This window comes from Oryctolagus cuniculus, chromosome X (assembly GCF_051225735.1).
Source record: "Oryctolagus cuniculus isolate XC-2025 breed Fujian yellow rabbit chromosome X, ASM5122573v1, whole genome shotgun sequence".
In the NCBI taxonomy this organism is placed as follows: Eukaryota; Metazoa; Chordata; class Mammalia; order Lagomorpha; family Leporidae; genus Oryctolagus; species Oryctolagus cuniculus.
The window spans coordinates 63,423,544-63,450,629 of record NC_142888.1 but is presented as its reverse complement, the minus strand read 5'-3'; the positions used below and the strand labels follow the sequence as shown (position 1 = coordinate 63,450,629).

General features: G+C 39.0%; 1 pseudogene; it reads left to right on the top strand.

Moving 5' to 3' along the window:
- The first annotated feature begins 6,644 nt into the window (after nt 1-6,644).
- Nucleotides 6,645-27,086, top strand: part of LOC100352801 (CGG triplet repeat-binding protein 1-like) — an 86,810-nt pseudogene continuing 66,368 nt past the window's right edge.

The window sequence follows — 27,086 nt, the reverse complement described above, 5'->3', positions numbered from 1 at the left end:
TGAAGTAAGTCCTGCCAATTATATTCTGTTGCAGTAACCTTATTCCTACACAGCACTTTTCACAATGTATAAATAAATTCTATGTGTATTTGTCTTATGAATGTGCTATTTTCAGACCTTGTACAGAAGCATGCAAAAATAAAATGTAGCTGTTTTCCTGGCATTTAAACTCCATTTTGCGTCACTTAATGATAGAAGTCATAATTTCAATAATTTTCACATCATATTCAATAATTTCTTGATTTCTTCAATCATTTTCAGTTTAAAAATAAGAATTTTAATTTTGTTTTTGCATGTAATTCTTTATGGATTTTGACATTCACTGTGATAAATCTCCTTTGGTGTGATCTCCAGTTGGGGCACATGACATTCTTCTCAGTATTTCCTTTTTATAATCACTGATATTCCTTCAGATTCATTTGCCCTACTATATATTACACACAGTGTTGGAGTTATGAGAAATTTTCAGTATTCAGATGGTGAGAACAATTGGGATTATTGCAATTCTTTTGACATTCTGCTACAAATTCCATTGGTGATATGTTGGCATGGTGGAAACAATTGTAGAAAATTGTTCACTTTACCAGACCCATTCATTTAGTGATATTAAATCTTCTTTTAGATTTGCACATTTTATGGGTATTTTTCTGGCAGTTATTTTTTGCCTGTGAAGAAAATCTCTGGTCGTGAGACACAGAATATAATAGTCATGTCGCAAAGGTCCATTTATCAGCATTAAACTTTCTTGACTTCTCTCAAACCCTTCCCTGTCATCTTTTTTCATAATGAGCCTGTCTTGGAGTTTCTTTATCAACCTGTCATTGTGAGTAGCAAAGGAGGTGATGGAGGCTGGGTCATGTATCTTTTGGAAAGGTAATGGTGTTGGTAATGATATGTGAAGTACTAACATGGCACTAATTTTTCTTTTTAAAAATATTTGTTTATTGATTTGAAAGTCAGAATGACAGAGAAAGAGAGAGAGAGAGAGAGAGAGAGAGAGAGAGAGAGAGATCTTCCAGAGTGGTCTACTCTCAAAACAGCCACAATGACTAGGGTTTGGCAAGGCCAAAGCCCGGAGCCCTGTGGGTCTCCCACAGTGGTGTCAGGGGCCTATGGACTTAAGCCATCTCCCACTGCTTTCCCAGGTGATTTTAGAGAGAGCCAGACTGGAAGTTAAAAAGCTGGAACTTGAGCCTGCACTCCTATGTGCCTTTTATGATAACATAAGTTGTGAAGCATTCGTATGTTTGTTTACCAACAGTACATCATCTTTTTAATGATTCTCTTTCCTTTAAAATTTTATTAATTTCCCTTTTTTTAAACTTTCATTTAGTAAATATAAATTTCCAAAGTACAGTTTATGGATTACAATGGATTTTTCCCCCATAATTTCCCTCCCACCCTCAACCCTCCCCTCTCCCGCTCCTTTTCCCATTCCATTCACATCAAGATTCATTTTCAATTATCTTTATATACAGAAGATCAATTTAGTATATATTAAGTAAAGATTTCATCAGTTTGCACCCACACAGAACATAAAGTGTAAAATACTGTTTCAATAGTAGTTATAGCATTAATTCACATTGGACAACACATTAAGGGCAGAGATCCCACATGAGGAGTAAGTGCACAGTGACTCCTGTTGTTGACTTAACAATTTGACACTCTTGTTTATGGCGTCAGTAATCTCCCTAGGCTCTTGTCATGAGTTGCCAAGGCTATGGAAGCATTTTGAGTTTGCCAACTTCGATCTTATGTCAACAAGGTCATAGTCAAAGTGGAAGTTCTCTCCTCCCTTCAGAGAAAGGTACCTCCTTCTTTAATGGCCTGTTCTTTCCACTGGGATCTCACTCGCAGAGATCTTTCATTTAGGTCCTCTTTTTTTTTTTTTTTTTTTTTTGCCAGAGTGTCTTGGCTTTCCATGCCTGAAATACTCTCATGGGCTCTTCAGCCAGATCCGAATGCCTTAAGGGCTGATTCTGAGGCCAGAGGGCTGTTTAGGACATCTGCCATTCTATGAATCTGCTGTGTATCCCGCTTCCCATGTTGGATCATTCTCTCCCTTTTTGATTCTATCAGTTAGTATTAGCAGACACTAGTCTTATTTGTGTGATCCCTTTGACTCTTAGACCTATCAGTGTGATCAACTGTGAACTGAAATTGATCACTTGGACTAGTGGGACTAGTGAGATGGCATTGGTACATGCCACCTTGATGGGATTATATTGGAATTCCCTGGCACATTTCTAACTCCAAAAGGGACAAATATCATATGTTCTCCCTGATTGGTGACAACCAACCAAGCACCAAAAAGGAAACCTGTTGAAGTGAAATGGACACTATAAGAAACAGTGACTTGATCAGCCCTTGTCCTGACTGTTGATGTACAATTTAATATTTTATCCCTTTTAGTATTTTTTTGTTCTAGTTAATACTATTGGTTGAACTCTGTAATTAACACACAATTATTCTTAGGTGTTTAAATTTAACTGAAAAGTGATCCCTATTAAATGTAAGAGTGGGAATAAGAGAGGGAGGAGTTGTACAATTTGGGACATGCTCAGTCGGACTTGCCCCAAATGGTGGAGTTAATTTACCTTTTATTTGAGAAAGAAAAATTGTTAATATTCATTGTATACATCATAGTGTTTTGAGATATGTTTACATTGAGGAATGGATAAATTGAAATAGTTAACACTCCCATTACCTCACATAACATTTGTGTGTGTGTGTGTGTGTGTGTAAGAACACTTAAAATAGTTTCCCTTAGCACTTTTCAAAAATACTGCATACTTTCATTAACAGCAATCACCATGAAGAGCTATTGATCTCTTGAACTTCTTCCTCCTGTATAACTAAAATTTTGTATCTTTAGACCAACATGTTCTCCAAATCACAGACATCGGTAGCCATCATTCCGTTCTCTAATTCTATGAGGTCCACTTTGTTAGATTCCACATATAAGTAAGATCATGCAGTATTTGTATTTCTGTTCCTGGCTTTTTTCACTTAATTTTATGTCCTTCAGCTTCATACGTGTTGTTGTAACTGACAGGATTGTGTTCTTTGTTAAGGTTGAATGCTATTTAATATGGGAGTATAACTACCTCTTCAGCATACTGATTTCACTTCTTTGGATATACTTGTGTTCCAAGTGATGGGATTTCTAGACAATATGGTAATTCTATTTTCAATTCTTTGAGGAACTTCAATAATGTTTTCCATATGGCTATTATAATTTACATTACCACTGACATACACAAAAATTTCCATTTCTCCACATCCTCACCAGTGCTTTCCATATTTTTTTTAAAAAAATAGTAAATCTAACACATTTGAAGCAATATCTCATTGTGGTTTCAATATGAATTTCCCTGAGAATTAGTGATTTTGAACATTTTTCATGTACCAGTTGGCCACTTATTTGTGAATATTTTTGCTCATTCCTTAGGTTATCACTTCATTCTGTTGACTATTTCCTTTGCCATGCAGAAGCTTTTTATTTGGATATAATCCTGTTTGTCTATTTTTGTTTTAGTTGCCTGTGATTTTAGGTTCATATCCAATCATTGCTGAGATAAATGCCATCTGGCTTTTCCTCTATTTTTCTTCTAGTGGTTTCACATTTACATGTTCCATACTTTTGAGATGATCATTGTATACAGTATGAGATAAGAATCTATTTCATCCTTTTACATGTGGGTATTTAGTTTTCCCAACAGCATTTATTGAAGAGACTGTCCTTTCCCTGTGGTGAGTTCCTGGTACATTTGTCAAAAATAACATAAATACGTGGATTGTTAGACTGTGTGTTCTTTTCCCCTGATCTATGAGTATGTTTTTATGCCAGCACCATGTTGTTTTAATTACTACAGCTTTATAGTATATTTTGAAGTCAGGCAATATGAGACCTCCAGTTTTATTCTATTTACTTGATTGCCTTGGATTTCAGGATCTCTATGGTTCCATGCTGTTTTAATAAGTATTTTTCTGTTTCTGTGAAAAATGATGTTGGAATTCTGATAGAGATTGCATTTAATACATTAGGTTTTTTGGGGTAGTATGGATGTGTAACAATATCATTTTTTTTTAATTTATGAACATAGGATATATTTCCATTTAATTATATCTTCTTCAATTTCCTTCATCCATTTTTTTTTTTTTTGAGAGGCAGAGTGGACAGTGAGAAAGAGAGACAGAGAGAAAGGTCTTCCTTTTGCCGTTGGTTCACCCTCCAATGGCCGCCGCGGCCGGCGCGCTGCTGCCAACGCACTGCGTTGATCCAAAAGCAGGAGCCAGGTGCTTCTCCTGGTCTCCCATGGGGTGCAGGGCCCAAGGACTTGGGCCATCCTCCACTGTGCTCCCGGGCCACAGCAGAGAGCTGGCCTGGAAGAGGGGCAACCGGGACAGAATCCGGCGCCCCGACCGGGACTAGAACCCAGTGTGCCGGCGCCGCAAGGCGGAGGATTAGCCTATTGAGCCGCAGCACCGGCTCATCCATGTTTTACAAGTTTTAATGTACAAGTCTTTCATTTTCATGGTCAAGTTTTTCTTATGTATTTTATTTTTATTACTATTATAAATAGTCTTACTTCTCCAATTATTTTTCTTATACTTCATTTTTTCATGCCGAGAGATAATGCATATTTTTGCATGTAGATTGTATATCTTGTTACTTTCCTGAATTTATTAACTTTAACAGTTTTTGTTGAAGTCTTTATATACATATACATATACATATACTTATACTTATACATATACATGCAAACAGGGACTACTTAAATCTTTCCTTTCCAGTTTGAATGACTATTTCTTTCTTTATTACTTGTTGCAGCTTTGATTTCCAGTATTATGTTGAATAGAATTTCTCTATTAGGCATCCTTACTTTTTTTCCTGATCTTAGAAGAAAAGCCTTGAACTTTTCACTTTCATGGATGATGTAAGCCATGAGCTTCTCATACATGGCCTTTATTGTGTTGAGCTGCACTCATATTATGCCTTATTTTTAGCTTCTTTTTGTTTTTGGCTGAATGGATACAAAATTTTGTCTAAGGCTTTCTCTTGTATCTATTGAGATTATTATGTTATTTTGTCTTTCTTTGGTTAATGTGGTGTATCTAATTGTTTTATTTGAATAAATTGAACCAGATTTGCATCTCAGGGACAAAACACATTTGGTTATAGTTTATGATGTTTTTAACATGCTATTGAATTTTATTTGCTATTATTTTGTTGAGGATTTTTGTATCCATGTTTGTCAAGGATATTGTGTTATAATTTTCTTTGCTTGCAGGGCCTTTGCCTCATAAAATGTGTCTTGGAAGCATTTTCTATTTAACTTTTTGAGAGTTTGAGAAAGATTGCAGTGGGTTTGTTTCTTTTTTAAACAATTTTCTAGTATTGAGCAGAGAAGTCATTGGATTCTGGACGTTTTTTAACTGGAGACATTATTTTACTAATTCAATCTTCTTCTTAGTTGCTTATCTGTTCAAATTTTCTGTTTCATCAGGATTCAATATTGATAGTTTAGATTTGCCAAGGAATTTATCCATGATTCTAGGTTGTCTCATTTGTTGGTGCATAATCATTGATAGCTTTTGTATTTCTGTGGTATCAGTTGTAATGTCTCCCCTTTCATTTATGATTTTTTTATTTTAATATCCTCTCTTTTTTCCTGCATTTATTCTAGCTAAATGTTTAATAATTTTGTTTGTTTTTAAAAAAGGACCAAGTCCTAGTTTCATTGCTATTCTACAATCTTTTTTCTGGTTTCTATTCATTTATGCTCTGACCTTTATTATTCCTTTTTCTTTTGTATCATTTCTTATTCCTTTGGGTTCAGTTTATTCATTGTTTTCTAGCTCCTTGAAGAATAATCTTAGACCTTTATTTGATATCCATTTTCTTTTTTGCTATAGGGATTTATTGCTATAAACTTCCATTGTTGGACTGCTTTTCCTGTATCACATAAGCATTAGTATGATATGTTCCAACTTGAATTTGTTTCAAATTATTTTAAATTTCTATTTTAATTTATTCATTAATTATTGGTTTTTCAGGACATGTGTTTTAATTCATATGAACTTCTGAATCTTATGAAAATTCCTTGCAATCGTTTGGGCATAGTTTTAATATGTCTGCCAAGTTTTGAAAGCTTGGCTCTTGGTATAGCAAAGTTGCAAGGTGCTAAGATATTAGGGCATGTACTTTCATAGGGAAGTCTCAATGCTGACTTCTCACCTGTCTTTAATTTCTGGTTTCATTACATAATGTCCCCCTCATACACATTCTACCACCATGCCATCCTTCCAAAGATGATTCATTTGGGGGGGGGGGGGCGGGGAGCTCACAAGAGCTAGCACTGTACTGTTTTAAATATCCACATCCAAAACTATGAACTTAATAAATCTCTTTATAAGGACACAATCTCAAATATTTCATTATAGTAATAGAAAACAGGCTAATACAGAAAGTTGGTACTGAGAAGTGGGGGCTATTGCTAATAATTAACATCTAAAAATATGGAAGATGATTTGAAACTGGGCTATAGCCAGAGGTTAGGAAAGTTTGGAATAGCAAATTAGAAAAATCTTAGTACACTCTAAGTAAAGGGTTACAGGAATTTCTTATGAGAGCTCAGAAGATGTGGAGATTAGGGAACACGTCTCAGGTGGACATAAGGACTTCACCGGAAATTTCACTAAAAGTCACCGCTGTACACTGTGGTGAGGAACTTGTCTGCAGCGTGTGCACACAGTAAGTATTTTTAGAAAGTCAAAATTAAGAATCATGAAATAGGGTTTAGCAATGTGGCATAAAGGGTAAAGCTGCCACCTGCAGTGCCGGCATCCCATATGGGCGCCGGTTCAAGTCCCGGCTGCTCCTATTCCACTCCAGCTCTCTGCTATGGTCTGGGAAAACAGTGGAGGATGGCCCAAGTCCTTGGGCCCCAGTGCCCGCATGCGAGACCTGGAAGAAGGTCCTGGCTCCTGGCTTTGGACTGGACCAGCTCCAGCCATTTGGAGCCATCTGGGGAGTGAACCAACAGATAGAAGACCTCTCTCTTCCTCTCTCTGCCTCTGCCTCTCTGTAACTCTGCCTTTCAAATAAATAAATAAATCTATAAAAAATCATGGAATGATTTTTAGGGTGGAAGAAATTTCAAAAAATGACCCAAGATGTTCAGGCTGCAGCATGGATATTTTTGGCCACTTTAAATCAAACTTACTGTGAAACTTGAGAGAAAAAAATAGAGTGAAAAGAATAGAAAAAATTCACTGTGTGCCAGTCAAAGATTAGAAAAGAATATAAGCATTACAAAAGAGGCCTCAATGGCATCTCAGAAATCATTAAGCCCACTCACCTCTCTCATCACAGGTCCAGAGACCTTCTAGGGTAAAATTGCTTTAAGGAAAGGACTCAGTGGCCACCTTGGGATTTTGTACCCTGATTTTTGGAAAAGGGCTCCAGTGCAACAACAGCCATGTTTTGAGTGGGCCCAGATGTGGTTCATACTGGTAGCAGTTATTGGCATCGGTGTAATGCTGATTTTGCAGGAATGAAGAATTCAAGAGTTATGGGATCGTAAAAATTTCCACTGAGATTTCAAAGGAAATTCTTATAAGTCAAGTAAAAGTTTCCTACAGGGCCAGAATCCTTGCAGAAATTTGCCACTAGTAGAATGTCTACTAGATAGATGGGGGTGGAGCCACAGTGAGAATCCCAGAAAGGTTGAGCCATCAGCACCGTACCATGTAGTTTTTGGTAGGTAACAGCCACAGAGCAAGTGCTATGTGCCCGGGAGATCCATCAGAGCAAAACTTCTGAAAGACTTGGGGTCCTATACCTCACTGATGTATTCACAGAATGCTGGGCTTGATGTTTTAACGTTTAATGTCAGCCAGTTGAATTTTAGTCTTTCTTTGGGTCCCTTACCATTTCCCACTTTTTTTCTCCCTTTTTGAAAAGGAATGCTTATCCTATCCCTGTCCCACCACTATATCTTGGATATATGTAACTTGCTTTTGATCTTATAGAAGCTCACAAGTAAAATGGTTTGTCTTAAGTTTCAGATGCAACTTTAAACATGGACTTTCAAGTGCTGCTGTAATGAGTTAAGATGTGGGGGCTACTGAAGATAAAATGAATGCATTTTGCATTGGGAGATGGGCATGAAATTTAGGGGCATAATTGTATGGTTTGCATAAGATTTGAATGTACCCCAGAGACTCGAGTTTTGAAAGTTTAGTCCCAAGTGTAGTGATGTCAAGAGGCATTGAGAAGATTTAAGAGTGGGATTCATGGGAGTTCACAAGACTGGCACCTCTCTTCTCTCTGGTTTCTTTTTTTTTTTTTTTTTTCATGTGACTCCTCTCTCACTCGCATTCTTCCACCACGATGCCATTCACCCTGAGGTAGTGCATTCAGGCAGCCAGCCCCCGAGCCAGCATCATGCTATTTGCATTTTCTGCCATCAAGACTGCGAGCTAAATAAACCTCGTTTATTTGTAAAGTACTCAACTCCAGGTGTTTTGTAATAATAGTGCAAAACCTACTAATATGTTCCTCTTGTTATTGATTCCTACTTCCATACCATTATAGTTAGAAAAGATACTTTATATCTTCCTACATTTGTTCAAACTTGTTTCCTAGATTAATAAATGATCTCTTCTGAATCATGCTTTGTGTGCTTGCAAGGAATGTATATTTTACTGCTAATGGATACAATGTTCTATATATGTATGTTAGGTCTATTAGGTCTAAAGTATAGTATAAGTACTATATTTCCTTATTGATTTTCTTTCAGGATGATCTCTCTACTATAAATCAGATATTGACATCTGCTAATATTATTTATTGTAGTCTGTCTCTTCCTTCAAATTACTAATATATAATTTACACATTTAGATACTCCAAATTTGAGTGCATGCATATTTACAATAGTTACAGCCTCATATGAATTAACCTTTTATCACTTTGTAATGAACGCCCTGTTTCACTTTACCATCTTTCACTTAAGCTCCATTTTTGTAGGCATATTTTGTTTTCCATTTTCATGGAATAGTTTTATCTATCTCTTCACCCTCAGTCTATGTCTATCCTTAAACATGAAGTGAATCTCTTGTAGACAGCATATATTTAGGCCTTTTTAACATCTATTCTATATTTTGGATTAAAGTATTAATTCATTTATTAAGAATCCTCATAAGGTTCATGGAAATTCACATGCGTTCATAGTTCCATGAAAAAAACTATGCATGGCTTTCAAAGAGTTTCTGTACCAAAATAAACTGTCAAATTTCATTTTCCGTGAATTTCTTTAAATTCCCTTGTGTGTTCAATGTAGTTCCTGTCCTCTTTCTCTGCAATCATATCTTTTTTTTTTCAATGAATTATATATTTCTTTCTAAAAGGCAGAGTTACAGAGAGGCAGAGGCAGAAAGAGAAAGACCCTCCATTTGCCAGTTCACTCCCCAAATGGCCACAATGGCTCGAGCTGGGCCAATCCAAAGCCAGGAAGCAGGAGCTTCTTCCGGGTCTCCCACGCAGGTGCAGGGGCCCAAGGACCAGGGCCATCCTCCACTGCTTTTTCAGGCCATAGCAGAGAGCTGGATCAGAAGTGGAGCAGCTGGGACTCAAACCAGTACCCATATAGGATGCCAGCACTGCAGGTGGTGGCTTTACCTGTTACAGCGCCAGCCTCTGCAATTTTATCATTTTAACAGCAGTTGTTTTCAATTCTTGCTCTAATAATTCCAACATTTCCAATATTCTGTATCTAGTTCTGTTGCTTTCTCTGTCTTTTCAAACTGTATTTCCTTTTAGTGTGTCTTATTTTTATCTTGACAGATGGAGATTACATACTAAGTAAAAGGAATCACTATATACAGGACATAATAATGTGTAGGTAAGGGTGAGGTAAGGTGAAGCATTCTTTAACCCTATATTAACTCTTGTCTTTTATTGAGTCTGCCCTACTGATTTGCCAACTTTGCATATGATTCTGATTTTTAAACTTATTTTTAATTCAAAGAGATGCATAGAATGGCTTGGAGTTGGGTATTTTTCTTTTTCCCCTTGCAAAGCTAGATTGGATTGGATTTGCATATTATCCTCCTCTATGTGGAAGACATGAGTCTGCCCTCATCTCAGAGTTGTTAGTCTCTGATCAAATCTTTGATGGTTATGCTCTGATTAAATAATTTCTCTAGGGGCTGGTGCTGTGACTCAGTAAGTAAAGCTGACACCCTTAGCACCAGCATCCTATATGCATATTGCATGCTCCACTTCTGACCTAGCTCCCTGGTATAACGCACCTGGGGAAGCAGTGGAAGATGGCCCAAGTGCCTGGGCCCCTGCACCCACTTGAGAGACCCAAAAGAAGCTCCTGGTTCCTGGCTTCAGATCGGCTCAATTTCAGCCATTGTGGCCATTTGGAGACTGAATCTTTCTCTCTGTCTCTTCCTCTTTGTCTGTAACTCTATCTCTCAAATAAATAAAATCTCAGGCCGGCGCCGTGGCTCACTAGGCTAATCTTCTGCCTGCGGCGCCAGCTCCCCAGGTTCTAGTGCCGGTCGGGGCGCCAGATTCTCTCCCAGTCACTCCTCTTCCAGTCCAGCTCTCTGCTGTGGCCCGGGAGTGCAGTGGAGGATGGCCCAAGTGCTTGGGCCCTGCACCCGCATGGGAGACCAGGAGGAAGCACCTGGCTCCTGGCTTTGGATCAGCGTCGTGCGCCAGCTGCAGTGCGCCAGCTGCAGCAGCCATTTGGGGGTGAACCAACGGAAAAGGAAGACCTTTCTCTCTGTCTCTCTCTCTCACTGTCCACTCTGCATGTCCAAAAAAAAGAAAAAAAGCTTAAAAAAATCAAATAGTTTCTTATAGACATGATATAGTTGGTTTCATTTTTTGATACACTCTATTATTTATTTGCTTTACTTAGACATTGATATAACAGATTATTCATATGTTTAGATTAATGTCTTCCATGTTTGTCACTCTTCTACTTGCTGCCCTTCTTCGTTGTTCCTATTTCTTGGCTTCTGTGCTTCTGCCTTTTGTAATTTTAATTGAGAATTTTATGTTGGTTTTTTTTTTTTTCCTCCTTGCTTGGTATATACATTTTACCTTCTTAAAACTTTCTTCCTTGCTGAAATAGAAATTGCAAAACACATTCGCAATAAATCTAAGTCCCTTTCAAATAACAGTACATCACTTCACGAACAGTGGGAGCACCTTTTTTTTACTTTTTAAAGACAGAGTTACAGAGAGGTAGAGGTAGAGACAGACACAGAGAGGTCTTCCGTCCGCTGGTTCACTCCCCAGATGGCTGCAATGGCCGGAACTGCACCCATCTGAAGCCAGGAGCCAGGAACTTCTTCTGGGTCTCCCACGCGGATGCAGGGGCCCAAGGACTTGGGCCATCTTTTACTGCTTTCCCAGGCCATAGCAGAGAGCTGGATCAGAAGAGGAGCAGCTGGGACTAGAACCGGCACCCATATGGGATGTCAGTGCTTCAAGCTAGGGCTTTAACCTGCTGCATCACAGCGTCGGCCCCAGGGAGCATCTTATAACAAAATATTCCTCATTATTCCCTCCCATACCTTGTATCATTGGTGTAATTCATTTCACTTATCTATAAATTACATAAAACTAGAATATTTGAAATCATTATTGCTATTATTATTTTGAGCAAATTGTTATATAATAAGTCAGTTAAGAATTTTTATTTTACTTATTCATTTTCTAATCTTCTTTCTGTCTTCCTTTTCTTTATTTATTTGAAAGGCAGAATGGCAGAGAACAACGGGCAGAGGAGAGACAAACATGTTCCATCTGTTGATTCACTCCCTAAATGCCTGCAATAGCCAGGGCTGAACCAGGCTGAAGTCAGGAGCCAGGAACTCCATCCAAGTCCCCCACAGTCGTGGTAGGAACCCAAGTACTTGGGCTGTCATCGGCTGCCACCCAGATGCTTTAGCAGACGCTAGATGAAAAGCAAAGTAGCCAGGACTTGAACCAGCACTCTGATGTGGGGTATGGGATGGGTGTACCAAGCAGCGTCTTAACTCACTGCACCATGACATCTGCCCCCATTTTCTTTGTGTCTATACATAGATCTAAGTTTCTGACATTATCTTTTCCCTTATTACTGAATAAATTATTTTAAAATGCCTGCAAGGTGGACCTATTGGAAACTGATTTTCTCAATTTTTGTTTGTCTGAAACAGTCTTCATTTCTCTTTAAATTTTAAAGAAATTTTTTAAGAGAATACAGAGTTTTAGTTTGATGGATTTTATTTCTTTTAACAGTTTGAATGTGTTTCACGCCACCCTCTGCTTAATTACCTGGCTTCTAAGGAGAGATTGGATAAAACTTTCATCTTCGTTCTACTCCAGGTAAGTTTTTTTTTACTCCTCATTGCATTTTTTCAATGTTTTTCCTTTGTCTTTGATTTCTTACATTCTGAAAATGATATGGCTATGTATAACTTCATTTGGCCTTTAATCTGAATTTCCTGGATTTGGGATTAGTGTCTAACATTGATTGGGGGAAATTCTTTATTATTATTTCAAATGATCATTTTACTTTCCCCCTTTCTTCTCTCTCTGATTTTCTTTTTATTCATAAGTTACACCTTTCGTTATTCCACAGTTCTTTGATATTCTGATGCTTTTTCTCTTTTTTTCCTCCACTTTTCAGAGTTGAAAATACCTATTGACACATTCTCAATTTCAGAAAAATTTTTCTCACTATATTCAACCTACAAGTAAAAAACAAGTAAAAAAAAACAGATTTAAAAAAAGAACAATTAAAAAAAACAGATTTTTTTCTATTATAGTTTTACAATGTATACTATTTTCTTAGAATTTCCATCTCTCTCTCAAAAAACAAGAATGGGAATAGGAGAGGAATGAGGAAGAAAGGTGGGAGTATGGGTGAGATGGCAGGTACAGTGGGAAGAATCATTATGTTCCTAAAGTAGTATTTATGAAATGCATGAAGTTTGTATACCTTAAATAAAAAGCTTCTGGGGGGAATAAAAAGAATTTCAGTCTCTCCGAAAAAAATTACTCAACTCTTCTTAAATGTGTTCATGTTTTCCCTTAGAGCCCTTAACATATGAATCATAATTGCTTTCAATTCGCAACCTGATCATTTCAACACACTGCCGTATCTGCATCTGTTTCTGATGTATTCTCTGTGTCTTCAAAAATGTGTTTTCTTGCCTTACAGTGTGTTTTAAGTTGTTAGTTGAAAACAGAATATGTTACATTGGGTGAAATAAATGTTGGCAAATCAGCCTTTAGTGGCGTACTGTTAAATTGTGGAACAAGGGAAAATTTAACATTTGTAACAGGGTTTATTGGGGTACAAGTAATCAAACAGGATACAACAGGGTGCAAGTGCCTAGGGACGCCATAAAAGTTAGTCATAGACTCCAGGCAAGCGGGCCTCCCGATGGTTAATGAAACTCTAGAATCTGTTAACACACTGCTTTGCCTCTTTCGGATGCCAGCCAAATCATGTTTTGCAGCACTCACCCATGCAGAATGTGCTGTTGTTATGTTTCACCCCTGTTAAGATCAAGCCATCAGTTCTCCTTCAGCATGCTTCTCAAGAAACCACACTGACGTTTGAGATTTATAAAACAGCATCGTGTTATTGGATCCACAACCAGTTTTAGTGTTTCACTGCTTCTGAGATCTTAGCTCTAATTCCTGACGTGTTATTAGTTCCTCTTTGAACCCCTTTCAAACCCTGAACCGCCCGCACTCAAGACGATGGTAGCTCTTTAAATGTTTGTTGGCTACATCTTCATTCCATTAATAGAATAAGCGTTTCCTATCCTTTATCTTCAAACCTTGCCTTCCTTACTCTGATTTGGCACTGAGGACAAGGTAACACGTTTTCTTATGATCAGGTCTCTTCTAGTGAGCTTGGTTTTCGGGGCTGTGAATTTTACAAGTGCTTTCTGGTGATAGAGGAGTGTTTGAGGAGTTGGTGTTGGGTGTTTCCCTTCTCCCAGGCTGGCTAGGCTCTGATAAAATGGTTTCTCTTGAAGGCAGATGTTGTTAAGAACACAATACTCTTGCATATTTCAAATTTCTTATTGCTCTCTCAACTTGCTAGGATGCCCAGGGAGACTTTGTTCATTTGTTTGTTTGACAGGTAGAGTTATAGTCAGTGAGAGAGGGACAGAGAGAAAGATCTTCCTTCTGTTGGTTCACCCCCAAAATGGCCGCTACAGCCATCGCTGCGCCGATCTGAAGCCAGGAGCCAGGAGCTTCCTCTGGGTCTCCCATGCAGGTGCAGGGATCCAAGTACTTGGGCCATCTTCCACTGCCCTCCCAGGCCACAGCAGAGAGCTGGACTGGAAGAGGAGCAACTGGGACTAGAACCCGCTGCCCATATGGGATGCCGGAGCCGCAGGTGGAGGATTAACTAAGTGAGCCATGGTGCCAGCCCCCCAGGGAGTTTTTTAGATATTCAATGTGAGAACCTGGTGTAACTCCTGGGGCTAAAATTCAGAAAAGTAAGGAGAGGGCTTCTGAATCACTCAAACTTGTTTGAGTCCTCACCAGTTTGTCAATTATAGTTCTGGTTTTTCTACTCTGGCACTGTCTCCTGGGGAGGCTTACATATACCAGTTTCTACTCCAGTAAATTTTAATCTTCTGTATCCAGGGGCTGGCGCTATGGCGTAGCGGGTAAAGCTGCCACCTGCAGTGCCAGCATCCCATATGGGTGCTGGTTCGTGTCCCGGCTGCCCTACTTCCAATCCAGCTCTCTGCTCCTGCCTGGGAAAGCAGTGGAAGATGGCCCAAGTCCTTGGGCCCCTACATCCATGTGGGAGACACAAAAGAAGCTCCTAGCTCCTGGCTCCTGGCGTAGCTCCAGCCTTTGCGGCCAGTTGGGAAGTGAACCAGCAGATGGAAGACCTCTCTCTCTCTCTCTCTCTCTCCGCCTCTCCTTCTCTCTGTGTGTAACTCTGGCTTTCAAATACATAAATAAACCTTTAAAAATAAATCTTCTGTATCCACCAGTCTGTCTTTCTGATTTGGATGCAGCAATCTTCCCTATAATCTCGTTTACTTCAGGGATCTAAGAAGAAATGCTTTCAGGTTGTCCAGCTTTTACTCATTGCTAGGCTGGTCTTACTTTTGAGCTCTTTACACCCTGGACAAGAAAGGATAGTTGATTAGGTTTTTAGAAAGCTTGTTCTAGCAGTAGTGTGAAGGATACGCTTGAGAGGATTATGACCCAAGGGAGGAAAAAAAAAAACAGGGAAGAATTAGAGTAATTTAGTTGAGAGCAATTGTAGTTATAATAAGGCAGTAACAGGACAAATGAATCAAAATGGTCCAATATGAAAACTCTTAAGTAGGTGAAATCATTAAGTCTAAATATTTTTTTGAATATGGATAGAGGGCAAAAGAAAGATGTAGACCTATTTAGCCTGAGGAAAACTTCAAATTGGGGACCATGTTAAAATAAGAATGGAACAAGGACAATTTAACCCCTGGAATTTGTTGCACTTAGGAAGAACATTTCTCCTGATCGTACACCTTGGGGGCACTTTTAGTAGCAGCTGCTAGGCTCATCCCTGTGTGCAGCATCTCACATATTAGCGTTGATGCTGCCTTTTCTCATTGACTTAACAATTACGCAATCCTTGTGTGATCTAAAACATTTCCTAAATCAATTTGAGCAACGAGGAGTTGTGGCATAAATAGCATAGCAAATGCATTTCAGAAAAACCAATGTTTTACCAGGACTTAAAAGAAATAAGAAACAGAAAGGATCATCAATAAGAATCAAAATTTTCTTTCTACTTCATTATTTTTTGACATTTTTACTCTTGAGTTCTACGCTTGACTAGAAGATAATATTTTATGCCTGTTTAATCTAGAAACATCTATGAATTACCACCTGCTTGGTTCATAGGCTTTGTTTTTGTTTAGTTTGTAGAAGAAAGTGAGAATGTTAAAGTTCTATTTTCTCTTAAAATGATCACATCAACTTGGAAATACTTTTTGTTGGTAAATAATGATGTTAAATGATGATATCAAATTTATGTAGGATATAAAGGTGCTTTTATTAGCTTTACAATCTCACTCATAAAATATGTATTTTTCATTATTCAAATATCATTAGAGCATTGAAGAGAAAGTCATACAGTGCTTTTGTAAATATACACCCTTTTGCCTCTGTTAAGTCACTAAAAATAAACCCAATATCTTAACGTTGGCCATTGATTAAAAGTGATTTTGTTCATCTAGTTAGTGTTGGAATTTGTATAAGAGAAATGATACAAATGCTTCCCAGAGGAAAATATATTTCTGAGTAATCATCTAGCAGTGGAAAAGATGTGCACTTTAGTTGGATCAGAAATCATATATTCAGGAGCCAGCACTGTGGCATGGTGGGTAAAGCCGCCGCCTGCAGTGTCGGCATCCCATATAGGCACTAGTTCAAGTTCCAGCTGCTCCACTTCCCATCCAGCTCCCTGTTAATGCACCTGCGAAATTGGCAGAGGATGATCCAAGTGCTTGGGCTCCTGCATTCACATGGGAGACTTGAGGAAGATCCTGGCTTCCAGCTTCAGATCAGCCCAGCTCTGGCTATCGTGGCTATTTGGGGAGTGAACCAGCACATGGAAAACCTCTACTTCTCTCTGCCTCTGCCTCTCTGTAACTCTGCCTTTCAAATAAATAAATCTTAAAAAAAAGAAAGAAATCATATAGTCTGTTCTTTACAGTACTTAGATGAAAATTCTGTTGTTAATCCTTACCAATGCTTTTCAAGTTTGAGGAATCTCATTAAAACAATAATCCCATGTGAAAATATCCATATATTTTTGCAAAAATTTTTCATCTATCTATGTATATATTTATGGCTTAACAAAAGCCTGAACTGTTTTTTCACTGTTTTCATTTCAGCTTGAAAATATTCTGTCATGTGTAAAATGTGCATTCCATGATTACTTTTATATTTCAACAAGGATATTGTTTGCGTATAAACAATTAAATTTTTCCTACCAGAATTTTTATGTGGTATAATTGAGCTTACTAAGTATGTTAAGTTGGATTTCAGAATATGCCCTTCTATCATTTTTCAAAAAAATTGATATAGATAAGGCTAGACACCTTTATAAAACTCCACAGGGCATCTACATGGTTAGTAATGAACTTCTGTGCAGTAATTAACTTCTGGTTAAATGAATACAGAGAGAGGTATAATGTTTTGTCTATACAAACCCCGATGCTGAAACATCTGATGCCAGTTCCCTGAGGACAGCTTTGGCCAGTGAAAAGATGCATTGCAAACTAAAATTGAATCCATTATTCTCTTCTGCTTCGCTCCCGGGTCTGATTTTTGCTTTGTTTTGGGTATTGTCTCTATTGCATTGAATGGTTTCTGTGGAGTGAGATGATTTAGATGATAAAAAATTACAGGCCTTGAAAGGGAAGTGTTATTTGGCAATAGAATAAAAAGTGTGAACAGCTCAGCTCTTCTTTACATCTGCCCTCTCACATTTCTAACATGAACAACAGAAAGTAGATGATTTTATTCTAAAGCATGACTAGAGCATGGACAGAGACAATAAAAGGTACTTCTTTTAAATAAAATTCAGTTTTTCAAAGAATGAATGGTAAATATGTTATAAAGCATCATTCTGTAGGCCATACACCTTGTTTGCATAACAATTGGTTTATTACAGCAATGTTTTGATAGAATAGGGTCTTGCTACATAATTAGAAATGACACCAGAGACATAGATAGCTTTTATACAACCTTCAAATTTGTTATTTTCCTCCATTATTACAATAAAATCAGTTGAGAAACAGCTGTGTATAACCTTTTTTCCATACATAGTTGGACAAATCCATATTCCATATGCATAATGATGCAATGAAACAGAACGATGTAAGGAGTAAGCTCCTCAGGCTTGAGTCAGGTGATTTGGACCTGAAGCTTGGTCTTACAACTTCGTAGTGTGACTTCAGACAGATTATGGTACTGGCGCATATGAAAGTGACCTCATCTGCAAAAAATATGATGACATCTATGTCATAGAATTGTTGCAAGTTTCAAACAAAATAACACAAGTAAAATGTTTAATACTGTGCTTGATATAAAAGAAATGTTATTTAAATGTTACCTGCTAATATTAGAGGTCACGTTTCCTCTCAAACATTGAAAGTGCATAGCAGTTCATAGAAGATATGTGAATAATTGTAAAAGTTTGGATGGAAATAAACCCAGAGTCTGGTTGGAGCTATATAAAATGAGGGAAGTAATATTATTTCATTGTTGGTCTTAGAAGTCACAAGGATTCTCAAATTTTTTGTCCAAATTAGATTATTATTGACAATCTAATTAGATTATAATTTCATCCTTGGAACTATATCTTCCTTGAAATTTTTTTCTACTTTTTATTGTTTTTAAACGATGTATTTATTTGAAATTCAGAGTGTCAGAGAGGGGGAGAGGCAGAGATCTCCCACCTTCTGATTCACTCCCCAAATGGCCACAATAGCCAGGGCTGGCCAAGTTAAAGCCAAGAAAAGTCTGGAACTCCATCCAGGTCTCCCGCGTGGGTACAGGGGCCCAAACACTTGGGCCATCTTCTGCTGCTTTCCCAGGGGCATTAGCAGGGAGCTGGATCAGAAGCAGAGCAGCCAGGACTTGGATGCTGCCTTCGCAGATGGCCACTTAACCCACTGCTTCTCAACTCCAGCCCCTCCTTTCCTTGAACTTTAATAGCATTGTTTATTTAGAGCATTTCCTCAATATGCCCTTCCTTAGGCTTTCTTAGTTTTCCTTTTTTGGAAATACAAATCTATATAAATATTTCCAACTCACAGACTCACGTATTCATTTTTCTAAAAAATACCTAGAAGTTAAATATATAAATACATAAAGTAGATTAGTGGTGCCTTTAGATTGGATGTTATTTGGGGGTTTGCAGATAATAAAGGGTGAAAGGTTTATTTTTTGGGTAAAGACAATGTACTAAAACTGGTTGCATGATAATGAACAAATCTACATACAGCCATCTATTGAATTACACACTTGAAATTGGTGAATTCTATAGAATGCAAATTATATAGCAATAAGGCTATTTAAGAAAAAAGTATACTAGAAACTCCTAGTGGTCTATAAAATTCCATCAGTGTATGCATTAGTGTGCATAGAAATTTTCTAGTGCAATAGGGCAGCACTCTGGTATAGCAGGCTAAGCCTCCACCTGCAGCGCCAGCATCCTATATGGGAGCCAGTTCATGTCCTAGATGCTCCTCTTTCATTCCAGCCCTCTGCTTATGGCTTGGGAAACCAATGGAAAATGGTCCAAGTGCTTGCGCCCCTGTACCCATGTGGGAAACATGGAAGAAACTCCTGGCTCTTGGCTTCAGTCTAACCAACCCTAGCTGTTGTACCCATTTGGGGAGTGAAAAAAATAACATTTAATTTCCCCTGTTTTTGTAAGACTTAAAGCCTTTTTTTATCTTATTCAGGCATGTTATAACACATTAGTACAAGTTCATATTGATGCAAAAAATCTGAAATTCAGGGGACGGGGTTGTGACACAGTGCATTAAGCCACCGCCTGCAACACTGGCATCCTGGATGAGCTCTGGTTCAAGTCCTCGGTGCTCCTCTTCTAATCCAGCTCCCTGCTAATGCATCTGAGAAAGCAGTGGACCCAAGTGCTTGGTCCCCTGCCACCAACATGGGAGACCTGAATGGAGTTCCTGGCTCTTAGCTTCAGCTTGGCCCAGCCTCAGCCCCAGCCATTATGGGCATCTGGGGAGTGAACCAGCAGATGTAATATCTCTCTCTTTGTCTCTTCCTCTCTGTCCATAACTCTACCTTTCCAAAAATATGAATAAATATTTTTTTAAAAAATCTGAAATCCAAACATATTTTCAGAATACACATTCCTGTGAACTTTTTGGAGACACTTCCTCAGATCTCCAGTAAAAACATATACATGCCCCATCCAGAATCCCAGTACTCTTGTCATTTTAATGTGCCCCTCTCCCTCTTATTTTCCATAAGATTTAAATGACAAAGGAATAGAAGTAACCATGAATGTAAGCTAATTGGTATATCATGTGTAAAAATATAAACTGTGACATTAATAACATAAAGTAGGAAGGTGATGAAACTCTATAGAAGTATAATTTAATTTGGAATTGAAGTTAAGTTGATAACATTCTAAAATAAAGTATTATGGGGATGGCGCCATGGCTCACTTGGTTAATCCTCTGCCTGTGGCACAGGCATCCCATATGGGTGCTGGGTTCTAGTCCCGGTTGCTCCTCTTCTAGTCCAGCTCTCTGCTGTGGCCCATGAAGGCTGTGGAGGATGGCCCAAGTGCTTGGGCCCTGCACCCGCATGGGAGACCAGGAGGAAGCACCTGGCTCCTGGCTTCGGATCAGCGCAGTGCGCCAGCTGTAGCAGCCATTTGGGGGGGGGTGTGAACCAACGGAAAGTAAGACCTTTCTCTCTGTCTCTCTCTCTCACTGTCTAACTCTGCCTGGCCAAAAAAAAAAAAAAAAGTCATATCAGGTTAAAAACCAAACTTTACTACAATAAGAATAACCTAAATTCAAATCTAGTAGAAAAGAGACAATGAAAATTATGTAACTCAGGTAAAATCTAAAATAAACAATAGAGGAAATCAACAAAACCAAATATTGCAAAACCAAATATTGCTTCTTAAGAAAGGTCAATAAAATTGATATAATTTTAGCTAGATGAGCTAATAAAACAAGAGATAATTAAGATCTTCCTGGGGCTGGCGCTGTGGCGCAGTGGGTTAATGCCCTGGCCTGAAACACCGGCATCCCATATGGGCACCAGTTCTAGTCCAGGCTGCTCCTCTTCTGATCCAGCTCTCTGCTATGGCCTGGGAAACCAGTGGAAGATGGCCCAGGTCCTTGGGCCCCTGTACTCGTGTGAGAGACCTGGAAGAAGCTCCTAGTTCCTGGCTTCGGATTGGCACAGCTCTGGCCATTGCAGCCATCTGGGGAGTGAACCAGCAGATGAAAGACTTCTCTCTCTGCCTTTTCTCTCTCTGTGTAACTCTGACTTTCAAATAAATAAATAAAAGAAAATATGTCTCAATGTGTCAATGAGACAAATATTTCTGTGATAGCAAAGCTAGACAAAGGTTCTAAATAAAAAGAAAATTTCAAACTAATAACATTTTTGAAGGTTAATTTTTTAAAATTCTCAACAAAATATTAGCAAACCAAATACAGCAACCCATTAAAAGGATAATTTGTGGCAGATGTTGTGGTGAAAGGAGTGAAGCCACCACTTGACATACCCATATCTCATATCAGAGTGCCTGGTTCAAGTTTTGCCTCTGCTTCTGCTCCAGCTTCTGGCTAATATGCATCCTGAGAGGCAGCAGGTGATGGCATAAGTACTTCGGTAGCTGCCATATACATAGAGACTGAGATTGAGTTCCAGGATCCTGGCTTTGTCCTGGCCCAGCCCTGGCTACTGTGGGCAAGTGGGGAGTGACTCAACAGATAGAAAATATCTCTTGAGGCTAATAATGTGGCACTGCAGGTTAAGCTGTTGCCTGTGATGCAGTAAAAAAATGATATCCCTCTCTCTTTCATTCTGCCTTTTTAAAAAAAGGCTTACTTATTTATTTGAAAGTCAGTTAAAACAGAGAAGAGGAGAGAGATCTTCCATCCACTGGTTCACTCCCCAGATGGCTGCAACAGCTAGGGCTGGGCCAGGCTGAAGCACTTGGTCCATCCTCTGATGCTCTCCAGGCCATTAGCAGGGAGCTGGATTGGAAGTGGAGCAGACGGTACTAGAACTGGTGTCCATATGGGATGTAGGCTTTGTCTGCTATGCTACAATGCCGGCCCCCATTCTGCCTTTCAAGCAACTAAGTAAACTTAAAAAATAAAAAAGATTGTCTATCATGACCAAGAGTGGTTTATTCCTAGAACTCAAGGATACCAGGCTAAGCGTAACAAAATCAATGGAATGCATGAGATAAACAGAAAAAAAGGGAATAACAAAAACACTTAATAAATCAAATTGATGTGGGAAAAGTACTTGACAAAATTCAACATTCTTTAATAATGAAGGCACTTGTCAAACTAGTAATGAGAAGTGATTCCCTTGACATATTAAAAGGCATAGGAAGAAACTCAAGAATTAAATCATTTTTATTTGTGAAACAACTAAAGCTTGCCTACCAGCACTGGGAACAAAATAAGGATGCCTGCTTTGCCACTGTAGTTCAACACTACTAAACGTTCTATCCAGAAAAATTGAGTTAGTAAAAGAAATAAAATGCAACCAATTGTAAAGGAAATGAAATTATCTCTTCACTGATTGTATGATCTTATATATTGAAAATCTTATAGATTGCACACAACACACACACACAAACACCTTTTAAAACAAACAAATTCAGCAAGATGGAAGGATTCAAAATGAATATGAAAAAGATAAATTAAATTCATATTCACTAAAATGAACAATCTGGAAAGGCAATTGTGAAACTTGTATTCACAATGGTGACAAAAGAATAAGATAGTAGTAAACTTTGCAAGAGAGAAAGACACACTGAAATTTACAAAACATTTCTGAAAGAAATTAAACAAAATATAAATAAATGATTTTATATCATGCTTACAGATCATGTCAATACTACTAAAAGTCTACAGATTTAATGCAATCTTTAGCAAAAATCACATCATGTTTTTTTCAAAAATAGAAAAAATACATTCATATGGAATCTTTAAGGTATCAAGCTGCCAACGTTAGTCTCGATTTAGAAAAATAATAAGATTGCAATCTCCCCTCTTGGTATAACTCCAAAAGAATCAAAAAGAGATATGTGTACACTTATTTTCATTGCAGCATAATGATTTTGCATGTATTTTCATGTGCTTGGTTCACATTTATGTTCTAGGGTAAACTGTTCAACTTTTTGCCTCATTTTAAAAAATGAATTGATTTTCTTAGTTGTAAGAGTGCTGTATATATCCTGGACAAAAGCTCTTTGTAGGTTAAATTTTTTGAAAGTAATTTCTTCTGTAGCATTGCTTTTCATTTTCTTTCTTGAAAACAAGATAAATGCCAATTGATAAATCAATCAAAAAGAAATATGATACAGAAAATCAATGGAATATTATTTGACATTAAAAAGGAAGGTAGACATTGCAAGCCAATGCTGCAGCATGAATGAAGCTTGAGTACATTATATTAAAATGAAATAAACCAGTCATAAAAAGACAGACACTGAATGATGTAGAGTTGTTAAACTCATACAAATGGAAAATAGAATGGTGGCTTTAGGGGCGGGAATAGGAGGAAATGGGGAAATTGTGGTTTAGTTATCACAGACATTCTGCTGCACAAGATGAAAATACTCTACAGATTTGTTGCACAACAATGTGCATCTAGGTAACCCTAATAATATCATACACATAAAAATATACAATGCTAATTTTTACCACAATAATAAAAATAAAGCTAGTATGATAATGACATAAAGATAGACATGTGGTATAATGAAATACAATAGAAGGTCTAGAATAAAAATCTCATATATTTTTGAGTGACTTCATTATCTACTAAGGCCATTCAATCAAGTATGCAAAGTCTTTTCAGTAAACGATCTTGATAAGACTGGATTTCCACATGTAAAAAATAAAATTATACATTTACCCTATACCATTTACAAAAGTTTTCAAAATGTATCAATGGTCTAAATGTATGAACTAAAACTATAAAACTCTTGGAAGAAAAAATAGGGAAAAGCTTGATCACACTGGATTAACCAATTAGTTCATGTGCATGTCACCAAAAGGTGAGAAAACAATGACAAGATAAATAAATTGAACGTCAAATTTAAAAATATTTCTACATGAAATGAACATATATATCTGATAAAGGGCTGTGGGGAGCAAACCGGACTGGACTGAGTTACTGGAATTAAGACTTATTCTATGCATCTGCTCTCCCACAATATGGTGCTGGGAGAGGAGAAAACAGCTTCTACGCAGCTGCCTCTTGCCAACTTGAGTGCTGACCTCCAGGAGCTGATCCTGCTCCTGATTGGAGGAGAGCAGCATACTCGGCGTGTGGGCAGCCGAGTTGGGATTGGCAGAAGAGGACTATATAGGAGGAGAGAGACGGCATGGTGGCGTGGGTTGGTTGGAGAGTGCGTTGGAGAGTTCGCGGGGAAGTTCATTACTTTGTTCTTTCTCATTTCTCTCTACTCATTCTTGCTTTGGGAGTTTGCTGTTTACTTATTCTTACTTTACTATAGAAAGGACTTGTAAAAAAAAGGGAACAACAAGCGTCCGGTCCGGTGCGGCTCCTCCGCGTGCAGAGGAGCAGCAAATGGTGCCGTGACTCAGATAGGAAACCTAGGAGGGAAGAAACGGGAAGAAGTGGAAAATACCGGAGAGAGAGACTAGCAAAGAGCCTAGGGAAAAGCCGGACAGAAAAGGTGCCGGAAGAAGCTATTGAAAGCCTAGGCATAGACTCGGATATGGACTACGGGGGGAAGCTGAGAGAAATCTCTAAGGTCGAAAGCGAAAGTGAAAGCTAGAACAAACAGACTCGGATACGGACTGTGGGGAGAAGCCAGGAGAAATGAGGGAGGAATATTGTTGGAAGAAAACTTAGGGAAACATACTGGGTAGAGAAAAATGTTAGGGAAATTGAAGCCGCGGGGGGCAGGCCGAGGCGGAGACGTAAGCCAGTTTGGAATTCTTTAAGTCAGCCCGGGGGGCAAAAGGCGAAAATCTGGAACCAGAGGCAGAGACGTGGGCCGCCAGGTTGGAATTCGCCAGGTTAGTCCGGGGAACTTGGACTGAATGCCGGCGGCAGAAACGTGAGCTACACTGTGTGATTCGCGGAAGCCGCCGCGTGCAGAGAGAGCACGGGGCGTGAATAGATAGGGAACGTGGGGCTAGCGCGAGGCCGTGGTGCGGACGCGAAGGGCGTGGAGACCGCGGAGTGCGCGAAGCTGAGCCGCGCAGATGAGAGAAGCGCGGGCTGAAGCAGCGCAAAGCCGTGAAGCTGCCGCGGGGCGAGGTGCCGAGAAGCAGCCTCGGGGCGGGCGCTGGGAAGCCGCAGGGATAAGAGAAACAGAAGTTTAGAAGTAAAATGAGAGAAATAGGAATGCTGGCAGATAGAAGTAAAATAGGAGAGATAGGAATGCCCGGAGGTAGAGAAATAGAGAAAAATAAGGCCTCCCAACAACATGGCAATGAGAGAGCTTGGATTCGGTCTGCCTTATTAGTAAGACGATAAGCACCTGTGGGCGGCTGCAGGTCACCGAAGACAGGCACGAATTAACACCAATAAGTCTCCCCACAATACGGCAATGAGAAGGCTTGGATTCGGTTTGCCTGATTGATAGGACTTGTAAGCACCTGTGGGCAACTCTAGCAAGCAGAACAGAGTGTGTGCTGCGGGGCACCGAAGACAGGTGCGTATCAACGCCAAAAAATAAAAAGAAAGGGGGATCTGTGGGGAGCAACCCGGACTGGACTGAGTTACTGGAATTAAGACTTATTCTATGCATCTGCTCTCCCACAATATGGTGCTGGGAGAGGAGAAAACAGCTTCTACGCAGCTGCCTCTTGCCAACTTGAGTGCTGACCTCCAGGAGCTGATCCTGCTCCTGATTGGAGGAGAGCAGCGTACTCGGCGTGTGGGCAGCCGAGTTGGGATTGGCGGAAGAGGACTATAAAGGAGGAGAGAGACAACATGCACCAGGAACATCTAAGGGGAACATCTAAGAGGAACACCCGTGCAGCCCCCGAGAGAGCCGGCCGGCGGTGTGCCACTCCCCCGCGGAAGTGGGGAATGTGGCAGGGGGAACCGCCCTTCCATGGAGGTGGAAGGGACGGTAGCCAACCCGGGAAGGACCAGCAGCCAACCCGGGAAGGACCAGCAGCCAACCCGGGAAGAACCAGCAGCAAACCCGGGGAGGGCTGAGCAGATGAAAGAACAGCGCAGGGTCCTGTGTCGTTCCTCCACGAAGACGGGGAGCAACAAAGGGCTAACATCCAGAATATCTGAAAGACTTCTAAAATGAAACAACACAATTTAAACCAAATATGAGTAAAGGACCTGTATAGACATTTCTCCAAAGAAGAGAATACAAATGACCAATAAGTACAAGATGGCCAAGACTGCTAATCATTAGAAAATGCAAATCAAAACCATGTTATAACACTATTGCTTACTTTCTAGGATGACAATAATCCCCAAAATAGAAAAGAAAGTGTTGATAAAGCTGTTGAAAAACTCAGGCATTGGTATGATATTGATGAGAGTGTCAAATAGTGCAGTCTGTATAGAAAATATTTTGGAATCCCTCATAAAGTAAGTATGGCATTATCAAATGACCCGAAGTATTTTGAAATTTTCAAAACACTTTGAAACTGTACAATATATTAATGATACAGAGTCAAAGATCCGCTATTACTATCCATGTGCAAAGATCAAATGTATCTACTAGAGAGCTACCAGAACTAATACATGAGTGATAAGGTTGCAGGATATAAAAAAGGAAAAATAAATTACATTTTTACAATAACAATGAGTGATCAGAAATGGAATTTTAAATTTAATGCCATTTATAATAGTATCATGAATATGAAATACCAAGGGAAAATTTAACTAAATATTGTGCAAAAAATATGTTGAACACACAATACTGGATAAAATGTACACTGCATATGTGTGGGATGGCGTGTGTATATGTATAAACTAAAGAAAGAAAACAAAGATAATGAAATACATATACATACATGTAGAGTTATATGTTGTTTGTGGAATAGATAAACAACATTTTTAAAATAAATTCTTCCACTGGGCTAGTGCTGTGGTACAGCAGGTTAAAGCCCTGTCCTACAGCACCAGCACACATATGGTTGCTGGTTCGAGTCCCAGTTGTTCCACTTCTGATCAGGGGAATGGCTCAAGTCCTTGGGCCCCAGCATCCATGTAGGAGACCAGGAAGTAGCCCTTGACCCCTGGCTTTGGATCAGCTCAGCTCTAGCTGTTGTGGCCATTT